The sequence below is a fragment of the Pinus tabuliformis genome, chromosome X (assembly GCF_031772625.1).
Source record: "Pinus tabuliformis cultivar Carrire ecotype Pingquan chromosome X, CPIR1, whole genome shotgun sequence".
NCBI classification, from domain to species: domain Eukaryota; kingdom Viridiplantae; phylum Streptophyta; class Pinopsida; order Pinales; family Pinaceae; genus Pinus; species Pinus tabuliformis.
The window spans coordinates 138263021-138275942 of NC_142308.1; positions in this window are offsets into that span (position 1 = coordinate 138263021).

Consider the following 12922-nt stretch of genomic DNA (forward strand, 5'->3'; position numbering starts at 1 on the left):
CTTTGTTTGCTGCATTTTATATGCTGCATACTCTTTGTTCTCTTCCCTCCGGTACATAGATTTTGATTGAAATGAAAATTTCATTTTATCATGCTAGATTACATTTTTAGGATATTCAGGTGAAATTCGTAGTGAGCCTTTGAAAACTGAAACTTAATTCAAGACAAAGTATAAAATTTATTGAATCAATCTTAAGGAGGATTTGAAACATTAACACAAACATCTATAGGTCTAGGCAACAGACGTGTTCTGGCATCTATAAACATAGGAGTTGTCGCTTTTTGCTAGCGTTGCATTCCGGGGGTGATATCCCTTTCCATGTACGTAAGTGTATTAGATCGTTCTCCACGTACCTTCAGGGATATTGGATGATGCTTCACGCATGAAAAGTATATGGGATTGCTCTCATCATATGATTACGCATTAGACAACACTAACAGAGACAATACTTCCACGTACCATCGAGTATATTTTGGAATTCCACCATAGGTTGCTATCCTTACCATAGGTAACCGAGTTAGCCACCTTGTATACTGTGATACATTGAACATGGTTCTCCAAGGTGGTATATTGCAGTTCACAGTTGCTTGGTAAACTTTTATGCCTAGAATTATCCTTTTTGTTGTTAATTGTTAAAATTTATTAAACCAACGTGGAAGAACAACCCCCTCCCCTCCGTCGTTCACGTAGAATGCAAAATAAGCCTCCTCTTCCACCAGAGGAAACTCCTGGCTATTGTTAGAAGAACAAAAAGATGCAAACTATCGAATCTAGTATTTCAGAATTTACTTCTGATTCTCCTAAAATGGATCGACCTAAATCATCCATTCCTATGAGTACTGAACCCGATATTAGTTCTTCATTTCTTGGTGAATCTGACACAGTTGATACAGAAGCACCTAATATTTCATTACTTGAGGTTATTGAACCTGACTATACTGAATCAAAGACAACATAACCCGAGGTTATACAACCTGAGGCACCTCATTCACCTATACCTGTTACTTTAGGACATTCTTCTTCTATTGAACCAACCACAAACTATATATCTTGGACCCAACGGTGAACCACTTCCACCTTGTCTTGTGAGTATTAAGGAGATTCCTCAGGAATAGCCTCAACCCTCTTCTCCCATCCATTTGAGAGGGAGAGGGCTTCATCTCTATTAGACCTATCCTATTCATTCCCCTCATACTCCATCACAAGCTCCTTTACCTGGTTCTTTTCCTTTCAACTCACCCTTGAGTTTCTTGCGACAATCCTCTTTGGGACAGTTAACCATGTTTGAATCCACTATGGTTTCCCAACTTATATCTATTACTATGAATGAGACAACCCATGTTGTAACCTCATCCATGTTTGTAACATCGCCAGATACACATTTGTATGGTGGCTTGTTTATCCTGCCTAGTTATCAATCATTATCTCATACCTTTTTTGGCACAACATCTAGTCCATGGACCTCTCCCATGTCATCCTCTTTTGGAATATTACTTATTACGTCTTTGATGAGTGCTACATAATATTCTCTTTTTCCTCCATCGACACCTACGATTGAGCAACAAAATGGTCCTTATGTTAGTGGGTATGGACACCTACAACAACCCAATCCACCTCATGTTCGAAACCCTCCTCTTTGGAGGAAGCTACCTCGATATTCCCCTCCTCTTTTAGCAGGTGGGAAACTTGTTGTTGGGATGTGTTATCACTCCAGAAAACTCTCCTAGGTTGCAGCTCGGAGATGCCTGGTAACATATAATCTTCAATATTGTTCTCTGAACTATTGGAATAAATGATGGTTTGGATCAAGCCAGATAACCATTTTAACTATGATTTTACTCAAGACATGCATGAAAACCCTCAGCTCACAAGGCTTTAGACCACTAATTCTCAATAATTTGTAGATTCAATGAATGGATGGAGAATACTGACCATACCGGCAGATGCATACATAAACATAAATGAATGGCTAGCTACAGGCAGCAAAAGAGAATACTGACTGTACCGGCAGATGCATATATGACCACATATGAATGGCTAGCTACAAGCAGTAAAGAAGCTTGCAAATCTAATTCATCAATGCAGAGATAAGATGACAGTTATCTGGCATTAGACACAAAAGAAACATGAACAACCTGTTCAAGTGCAAGCTTAGAACAGAAGAGAAAATGAACATTGAACTTATAACAACAAAAGAAGTTTGGATTACTAATGAATGAAGATGAGAAGCTTGAGTAGCAAAGTCTCATTAGTCTTCAGAAGTTGAACTGTTATAGCTCCAAATCTCACTCTTATGGTTTGTGATGCTGCACTTATGGCCTAGGGCAACCCCTCCTTCCAGACCTGGTCCAAAAATTTAAAAAACAGTGTTTTATTCCCTGTACGCGACTTTGCCCTGTGTTAAACGCGTGTACACGCGGGTCTGTCATACCCAACCCGCGTGTATCTATTAAAACACTTAAAAAAATATAATTTCCTCTTTTTCGGGCGGTGATCGCGGGTTTACTTGCTGGATCACCTGTTAGTGCCCGTGGCCCAACTGTTCCCAACCAACTCCTAACTAAAAAACTACTTTGGAGAGGGTATAAAAAGACATCAAAGGGAAGGCCAAGGGGAGAGAGAAAGGAGAGCAAGATTATTATGCTGAGATTTTTCCCTTAGACCAGGTCTGAAGTCCTTGGTGCATCCTGCACTTCCCCCATTTTGCATAGGAAACCCTTGTTTCCATGTGTATTGGTGATCATTCATCCTTGACATCATCATTGAGTAAGACTTGGAAGGAGCTCTTGTTGAAGGCTGGAGGCTGGAACGAATCCGGGAGGAAGCTTGCTTGGAGCCTGCTGAAGGTGTTCAGGTGATATCTTTCCGATATATGTACTTTATTTGCCTTTATATATAAAGAAACACGTCTTTGTTCCCGAATAATCTTTCTTTATGCTTATGAGATTCTTGTGTTGAATTCTTATGAAAGTAGTTACTTAAAGATTATTTATAACTAACTTTATAGCATAAAGATGATTTATACATAAACTTCTATACATGTACTGTTGTGTTCTTTGATTTGTTTGTCTTGCAGGTCAGAGAAAGAAGAAGGGAACTCCAAGAAGGGTTTGCACCCTAACGGTCTTCTCGGACGTAGGACCTTAGGTATGTACCCTAAACATTAGAATTTGCTTAAAAGTAAAAAAGATGGCTGTGTGTGTGTGTTTCTTTGTATAAGCAATTTTCAGTCTGGTAGAGTCTCAGCCCAGACTGAAAATTGCTTATACAAAGAAACACACACACACAGCCATCTTTTTTACTTTTAAGCAAATTCTAATGTTTAGGGTACATACCTAAGGTCCTACGTCCGAGAAGACCGTTAGGGTGCAAACCCTTCTTGGAGTTCCCTTCTTCTTTCTCTGACCTGCAAGACAAACAAATCAAAGAACACAACAGTACATGTATAGAAGTTTATGTATAAATCATCTTTATGCTATAAAGTTAGTTATAAATAATCTTTAAGTAACTACTTTCATAAGAATTCAACACAAGAATCTCATAAGCATAAAGAAAGATTATTCGGGAACAAAGACGTGTTTCTTTATATATAAAGGCAAATAAAGTACATATATCGGAAAGATATCACCTGAACACCTTCAGCAGGCTCCAAGCAAGCTTCCTCCCGGATTCGTTCCAGCCTCCAGCCTTCAACAAGAGCTCCTTCCAAGTCTTACTCAATGATGATGTCAAGGATGAATGATCACCAATACACATGGAAACAAAGGTTTCCTATGCAAAATGGGGGAAGTGCAGGATGCACCAAGGACTTCAGACCTGGTCTAAGGGAAAAATCTCAGCATAATAATCTTGCTCTCCTTTCTCTCTCCCCTTGGCCTTCCCTTTGATGTCTTTTTATACCCTCTCCAAAGTAGTTTTTTAGTTAGGAGTTGGTTGGGAACAGTTGGGCCACGGGCACTAACAGGTGATCCAGCAGGTAAACCCGCGATCACCGCCCGAAAAAGAGGAAATTATATTTTTTTAAGTGTTTTAATAGATACACGCGGGTTGGGTATGACAGACCCGCGTGTACACGCGTTTAACACAGGGCAAAGTCGCGTACAGGGAATAAAACACTGTTTTTTAAATTTTTGGACCAGGTCTGGAAGGAGGGGTTGCCCTAGGCCATAAGTGCAGCATCACAAACCATAAGAGTGAGATTTGGAGCTATAACATGAACCCTATATTACATCTTACTTTAAGCTATTTATAGCATGTTTACAGTGCTCCTGAGCTCTCTAGAAGGCTCAGAGTCTTAATCTGTGTGATCTGTCCCTTAACTGTTTGATTCCCTCTATGAGCAAGCATGGCTCGGAGGTTTTCACCTTTTGACAGAGAAATAACCACCTTTAGATATTTTGGATAGTTTGTTGGGCTGTCTGGGAGCTCTCTCATGCCAGAGATGCCCCATGATGTTTTGGGCAAGCTGTGCTGTCTCCTCCATGACCATTCTGTTTGTTTGGACAAGCTGCGTGTGTTATGGCTCCATGATCACTTTCCGGCCTCTGTTTTCCTGGCAAATTGTCTCCCGGACTATGCTGTGAGGTGGAAAGGGTCCTCAGGCTTGTGTAATCCCTTGAATGATCATAAATATTGTTTTCCTGTTTTTACACAGAAAATGTTGCACGTAGCAAAAACCCGCCAATCTGTGTATTTTGAACTTGAAAAGTCCTCAAAAATAGTTTATTAATCTCTCGGGTCCGCCCTTGTTGCCATCGCAAGTTGCAAAAAAGCCTACTCTTGTGTATTTTCCTCATATTATGAAATACGCGAAAAACACTGAAAATGTATGAAAAAATGGCTTTGGCAGACTTCAGATTATATATATTTCATTTCCCGGACCCAATCGGGTCTGGGCTTCATCGCAATTGGCACTGGCCTAAGGTTCCTTTGTATTTCATTTAAACAATGAAAACAGGCCTTCCTGCGGACTTCAAAGATTATATATTTTCATTCCGGAAACCCATCGGGTCCGGGTTCCATCGCTATCGCACTGCCCCTGTTTCCCTTTGTATTTCGTTATATAACGAAATACATGGAAAATGCATTAAAACCAACCTTTCCGCAGACCTAAAAATTTATCAAATATCGTATATAATGCCGTCGGGTCTGGCTCATCGGGTCACACACATGCCTGTGCCTAGGCCCCGCCCCATGGTATAGTGCCGATGCGATATAGCGATGCGATAAATCGCAATCACTAATCGCTCAATGCCCGGGCCTTTATTTAAATTGCCGATGCGACCCGCCGATCCGATCATCGGCGATCGCTGATCGGCGGTGTCATGCGCCCAACTTTAAGTTGTCCTTTCTACTCAGCCGATTGCGATTAACTTAGATCTGGGCCGTTGATAGGCCAGATCTAACAACTGCTATTCATTCCTCTGTTTAAGCCTGCGATTGTGAGTTTTTCATGGTTTTCAAGCATTTTTTCCTCTCGATAGTGTATTTCCGCCCTTCCAAGGGCTCTCCTCTTGGACCGATTTTGACCCTTCGATGATTTTTGAGCAAATGCTGAAGATTTCAAGAGCATATATGGATCCCATGGGATGATTTTAAGCAATTTTGGAAACTTTAAGAGCATATATGGATCCAATTTTGGGCCTTTTTCTAGCGAGGCTAACACTGGCTCCTTCTGGGGATGAAATCCTCCCTGTGAGGTTTCAAGGATCACAAATCAATGCCTTTCCTGTAAAACAAGATCAAATCTCCCTCCTAGTGTTGTATTGGGCATGGAGTCTATTTAGCATGAAATAAAAACTTGGAAACAACATATTTATAATACAAAGGCTTGAAAGCCTTAACTAAAATAAAGTTCGAAGAACAACCCATTGACTGGGTCATCAAAAACATATCCTTCCTTTGATGCATCCCTTTTGAGAAAATAGTCACCAAACTGAAAATTGACCCTTTTTACCTTTCTAGCAAAGGTTTCTTTCTGTTGGTCAATGTGCATATCAGCAAATTCATCAAAGACTTGCAAAAGCCTATTGATTTGATCACCTACTTCAAAAACTTTCTAGCACTTTGTATTATCAGGCAGAGATGGTCTATATTTCACCTCATCTCTGTATGCTTTCAACCTTGGATGTTTTGCTTGGAAGGTTTTGTACACCTGCTGAATTATAAGGTCTGCTTCATACTCTGTTGTGTCATTTGTGACCTGAAAAGTTAATGTGAAAGATGAATCAATGCATTCTTGTGTGGGAGACACAAGGACTTCACTTGTTCCTGCAGCTTCCTTAGAGCAAGCCCCATCAAAGTACATGTCCCAAATCTGTGGGCCTTCTTCCTTTATGATCTGGCAAACAGGTTTTTTAAGTTGCGTAAAGGCCAACTGATAAGGCCTGGTAATGTTAAGACCGAGCTTATCCATGACAGCCTTGGGCATTGGATTATGGCTGGCTCCAGTGTCTAGAGGGAAATTATGAAGGATTTTATCATGAATAGACAGAGAAACATAGAATGACAGGGAGCTGTCTTCACAATTTTCAATCATTGGGCTGAGAATAACAGCTGGTTGGTGATGTTGCAGATTTACATAGTCAGTGGAAGCTTGGATGGCATTAGGCTCAAGAGCCTCAAGGATAGATTTCTTGAAGGACTCATTCTTCACTGGTTCAATCAGAGGCATAGGCATTCATGGCTTCTGAATTTCTGATTAAAAACTGAAAGAATAAGGGGACTTGTCAAGGCCTCTTACCTCTATGGCTGGAGCTTTGAGGATGATAGGATCAACTGCCGGTTGCTTCTGCTTATGAGCTTACTGTTCTGCAGGGACAACAACTTTATGAATAGGAGTCTCCTTGACATTATTCATCTTCGACCTTAGATTATATTGGTGTTGATCTTCAGTTTGTAGAACAGCTTCACCATCCCATTCTTGGCTGATCTAGTCATTGATTAATGACTTCTCATAGGTAGCTTTGGTTAAAAAAGTGTGCTGCCTTTGTCTTCCATAGAATGGATCTCATCATCTTCTTCAAACTGCTCTTCTTCCATGACTGCATTTTGAAAAGAGGTCTTCACCCTTTGGTCTTCATTGGCATGCTTGTTTCTTTGCAAAATCTGAAACTGCTCATTTGCTCTTCTATATGGATTTGGATTTGGAGGAGCAAAGGTATTAGGAACCCTTCCTTTCCCATAATGTTGCTCAACCTTTAATTTGGAAACTTCAGAGGCTAATGACTCTATCATCTTGGCCATTTTATCAATCTTGGGATCTGAAGATGATGAAGGCTCGCCCCTCTGTCTTCTTCTATCAGCATTACCTTTGAGCTTTTCTGCAGCCATGATGTTTGATTCTACTTCCAGGGCTGCATCTTGCATATCAGTCAAAGAAGCACATCGCCTCTCCCTCAACAGTAAACAGAAGTCAGAATCAAAGGCGTTGGCATAGATGAGTCTAGCAAAGGTAGTGGTGGGTTTCACTTCAGCTGGTATCTCGCTGTACATGCGGTTAAATCCCTTGTTAAAATCAAATAGCAACTCACCGTTTTCCCTCTATAAGTTCCCAAACTCAGTGTGGTAGTAAAAGAGATCCTTCTTATCCCCCCAATGCTTTAAGAATGCATCATATAAGGCCTCAATATCTGCTATAGATGTTGGGGTCAGTTCCCTAAACCATTTTCTAGCCTCTCCATCTAGGCTTTGGACAAAGACTCTCATCCAGACATCATCTTCACTAATGTCCAGGTTATCAACATAGCTATAGAATGACTCAAGATGTTCTTCAGCTGAAACACCTTCAGTTCTAGTGAACTTAGGCATATACTTCTGATATTCTCCAGTAGGCATAACATTCAAAGGAGTGGGAAGTATTAGAGGTCCATACCTAGCAGCTATGATTCTTTCCATTTTGGTAGGTGCTTGTGGACCTGCCATAGCTATGGTGGCTAAAAGAGTACTGGCAGTCTGAATGATAGAGGGCTGAGGAGTGACTGATAAGACTAAAGGAGTATGATGGATAGGAGGTGAGGTTTCCTTTGGGCATACAACAAAAGGAAAACCTAAAGAATAAGGAGCTTTATGAATCTCTAAGAGTTTTTCTTCGCTGCTAGTATTAGAAGCTATACTCTCAACATATTTGTTCTATTACAGGCCTTTCTTGAAGAGATATAGGAGATTGTTTAGGTTTACCTGAACCTGATGCTCCTTTTTGCAATACCTTTCTCTCTTTGATGATTTTTTCAGGGTCAGGTACTGGGTCAGCTTGTAGCTTCTGAGGATTTCTCCGAGTATGCCTCACAAACTGAGCCAGAACTATGATGTGGAGTTGCCAAGAGGTTTGGCCTCCAGTAGAGTCGCCAAATAGATGATTACAACCAAAAAAGTGCCCAGAATTTGTCTATCATCAAAGTTGGATCTATGTCATTTCCTAGGAAAGCTGAGCTTCAGTTTCCTCTCCTCAGCAACAACGTCAATTATGTTAGCACTCTAGGAAACTCTCCTAGGTTGCAACTCGGAGATGCCTGGTAACATATAATCTTCAATATTGTTCTATGAACTATTGGAATAAATGATGGTTTGGATCAAGCCAGATAACCATTTTAACTATGTTTTTACTCAAGACATGCATGAACACCCTCAGCTTATAAGGCTTTAGACCACTAATGCTCAATAATTTGTAGATTCAATGAATGGATGGAGAATACTGACCATACCGGTAGATGCATACATAAATATAAATGAATGGCTAGCTACTGGAAACAAAAGAGAATACTGACTGTACCGACAGATGCATATATGACCACATATGAAAGGCTAGCTACAAGCAGTAAAGAAGCTTGCAAATCTAATTCATCAACGCAGAGATAAGATGACATTTATCTGGAATTAGACACAAAAGAAACATGAACAACTTGTTCAAGTGCAAGCTTAGAACATAAGAGAAAATGAACATTGAACAAATAACAACAAAAGAAGCTTGTATTACTAATGAATGAAGATGAGAAGCTTGAGTAGTAAAGTCTCATTAGTCTCCAGAAGTTGAACCCTGTATTACATCTTACTTTTAGCTATTTATAGCCTGTTTACAATGCTCCTGAGCTCTCTAGAAGGCTCAGAGTCTTAATCTGTGTGATCTTTCCCTTAACTGTTTGATTCCCTCTATGGGCAAGCATGGCTCAGAGGTTTTCACCTTATGACAGAGGAATAACCACCTTAAGATATTTTGGATAGTTTGTTGTGCTGTTTGGGAGCTCTCTCATGCCAGAGATGCCCCATGATGTTTTGGGCAAGTTGCGCTGTATTCTCCATGACCATTCTGTTTGTTTGGACAAGCTGTGCGTGCTGTGGCTCCATGATCACTTTCCGGCCTTTGTTTTTCAGGAAAACTGTCTCTCGGACTATGCTGTGAGGTGGAAAGGGTCCTCAGGCCTGTGTAATCCCTTGAGCGTTTATAAATATTGTTTTCCTGTTTTTACACAGAAAACGCTGCAAGCAGCAAAAGCCTGCCAATTTGTGTATTTTGGACTTCAAAAGTCCTCAAAAATAGTTTTTTAATCTCTTGGGTTCGCCCTTGTTGCCATCGCAAGTCGCAAAAAAAACCTGCTCTTGTGTATTTTCCTCGTATTATGAAATACGCGAAAAACACTAAAAATGTATGAAAAATGGCTTTGGTGGACTTCAGATTATATATATTTCACAATCGGCATTGGCCAAAGGTTCCTTTATATTTCGTTTAAACAACGAAAACACACAAAATACATTGAAAATAGGCCTTCCCGCGGACTTCAAAGATTATATATTTTCATTCCGGAAACCCATCGGGTCCGGGTTCCATCGCTATCGCACTGCCCCTGTTTCCCTTTGTATTTCGTTATATAATGAAATACATGGAAAATGCATTAAAACCGGCCTTTCTGCAGACCTAAAAATTTATTAAATATCGTATATAATGCCGTCAGGTTCGAATCATCGGGTCGCACACATGCCTGTGCCTAGGCCCTGCCCCATGGTATAGTGCCGATGCGATATAGCAATGCGATAAATCGCAATCGCTAATTGCTCAATGCCTGGGCATTTATTTAAATCGTCGATACCTTGCCGATGCGACCCGCCGATCCGATCATCGGCGATCGCTAATCGGCGGTGTCATGCCCCGAACTTTAAGTTGTCCTTTCTGCTCGGTCGATTACGATTAGCCGCTTAGATCTGGGCCGTTGATCGGCCAGATCTAACGGCTGCTATTCATTCCTCTGTTTAAGCCTGCGATTGTGGTTTTTTCATGGTTTTCAAGTGTTTTTGCCTCCCAACAGTGTATTTCCGCCCTTCCAAGGGCTCTACTCTTGCGCCAATTTTGACCCTTGGATGATTTTTGAGCAAATGCTGAAGATTTCAAGAGCATATATGGATCCCATCGGATGATTTTAAGCAATTTTTGAAACTTTAAGAGCATATATGGATCCAATTTTGGGCCTTTTGCTAGCGAGGCTAACAGGATGTTTCCATCTCCTCATCAAATATCTCAATTTAGTGCTCATCCTCATTTGAGTTCTCCATATTCGGGAATAGCTGCCAATTTTTGGCAACCTACATTTCCCGTACAACATTGTTTGGTTATGGATCCATCTCTAAATTCTCAACATGTGCCATTTGTATCTCAGATTCCTACCTATCAGTCTATACTCCAACCTGTCCAAACTCAAATCAATGTAAGTCAACCTTTACAGGTTGCATCTTTGCCTCAACCTATTCCACCAATATCTAGTGCCTCCCAGGTTCCACTTACTCAGCCTCTTCAAGGTGCCTTACAATCTCAACCGCTTGGTCATGGCATTCCTCAAATTCAAGTGGGCCAAAATCGTATGGTATGGCGTAGGCACAACCTAACCAACCTTATGTTGGGATGATGCAAAATCCCATAGGGAAACAATATCAACCTTATCAAGGTATCCCTCAAATGCCTTATCAGGGTCAACAGTCCAAACTCAGACATTTTAGCCTTTACAAGGCTATCTTGGAGCTAGGCAGCAAGGTTATGCGTATTCTGGTTATTAGAACCCTCCCTATTCTGGAACACATATACATGTTTATCAGAACCCTCTTATCATAGAGTGTAGATCCCTGTTGGTCAGGCCATCCCATCTTACCCACAGTATCCTCCACCTGACTTTAGAAGACATTTTCCATTTTTAGAAACTCTTGAATTTCCAGATCTGACCCAACTCACCAATGATCCTATTGCTCATTCTCCTTGGTGGTCAGTGACTCCCACAAAATTGCCCAATGATATCCCTAAATTCAATGGAAATCCTAGAGAAGACCCATCCACACACGTCATGACTTATGATTTGTGGTGTTCGTTAAACTCTCTCAATGATGACTATGTTCGTTTATGTCTTTTCCAGCGCACACTTACTCATACAACATCAAAATGGTATATTGAACTACCACAAGCTTCGTTCAATAATTTCAACGCCTTAGCTACCACATTTCTACCACATTTCTAGTTACCCATTCGATATGAGACTAGAATTTAACCACTTTTAAACAAACTGATTCCACTCACATTTCTGATCAAATTCATGAGTGGCGACACAGTTGTCGTTTGGTTAAATTTTTTGTTCCTGATCAGTTGTTGGTTGAATGGTTTATTAAGTTTTTGTTACCATCCATAACATAAGATGTCTCTAAGGGCAGAGTTGTGACTAAAGAGCAGGTAATCGCTCATGCCCAGTATTTGGATCTCATTTACACCCAATCTGACACGTTCTATGATAAAATATCGAATGCTCCGTGACCTTCCAATATTGTTCCTCAACCTCCCGATAAAGAATCACATGTCGTTGATGGCGTGATTGGTTCTGCCAACCAACTCTTGTTGTGGCTGCCCAAAACCCTCCTTCCACTCCTCCTGTGACTTTTACTTTCAAGATCAATGTTTTCAATCCACCAAGGGAAAATATCAACAACTAGGAAGTAAGAAGGAAGGCAAAGGTAAAAAGAAGAAAGATAATCCTCCACAAGATAAACAAAATAATCAATCTTCTGAAGAAAAGAGGAAACATCGTTATCCATGTTTGATCTGTAATGAGGTGCATTTCACTCACGACTATCTACATCGGGCAGAAGTAAATCAATTCCTTAAGTCATCGGTTACACTCGATGTGTTGACAGATCCATTTCCAAATCAGGAGACTCATATGGTTGCTTGAGATCTCGCTTCCTCTAACTCGGTTATGATTCTTTCATCCACTAAACCAAAAAATGACATTATGGTGGATATTAGAAATAAATACTACGATAATGTGAATCCCTTGAATGGTCAAGCTACGGATCAACCTACGAATTCAAGCACATCTCCATCGGACCCTACGCCAAATATGGTTCCTACTGAATTGTCGATTAAGCCTCCCAAAGGCGTTTTCCATAAGTATGCATTCAACCTTCGTGTGAGAGCTTCCCAGAATTATAATATAATTGAGGATTTGGATCAATCTCCTTCAACTATGTCAATTCTTGAGTTGTTGCAAAATTGTCCCACCCAAAAGAAGGCTTTGCTTTCCGTAATTGGATGTATTGATCCCTCAGATCCCAACCTAGTAGTTTTTAACCATGAGAATTATACTCCTCGACTGTTAGCTCAATTAACTTTCATGATTTAGGTTGTCGTTCGCGGTAAGAATATCCATCGTGCCATTGTGGACGAAGGAGCTTCAACTTGTATTATGTCTCTTTCTTGCTGGAAGGCCATTGGTTCTCCTCAATTAAATCAATCACCGACTACTCTAAAGGCTTTTGACGAAAGAGGATTCAATCCTAATGGAATTTTGAATTCATTACAAGTAGAATTAGGTGGCAAGACGGTGTCAGTAGAAGTTGAAGTAATCGACAGATTGTTAGATTATAACATTCTACTGGGTTGTACGTGGGTGTATGT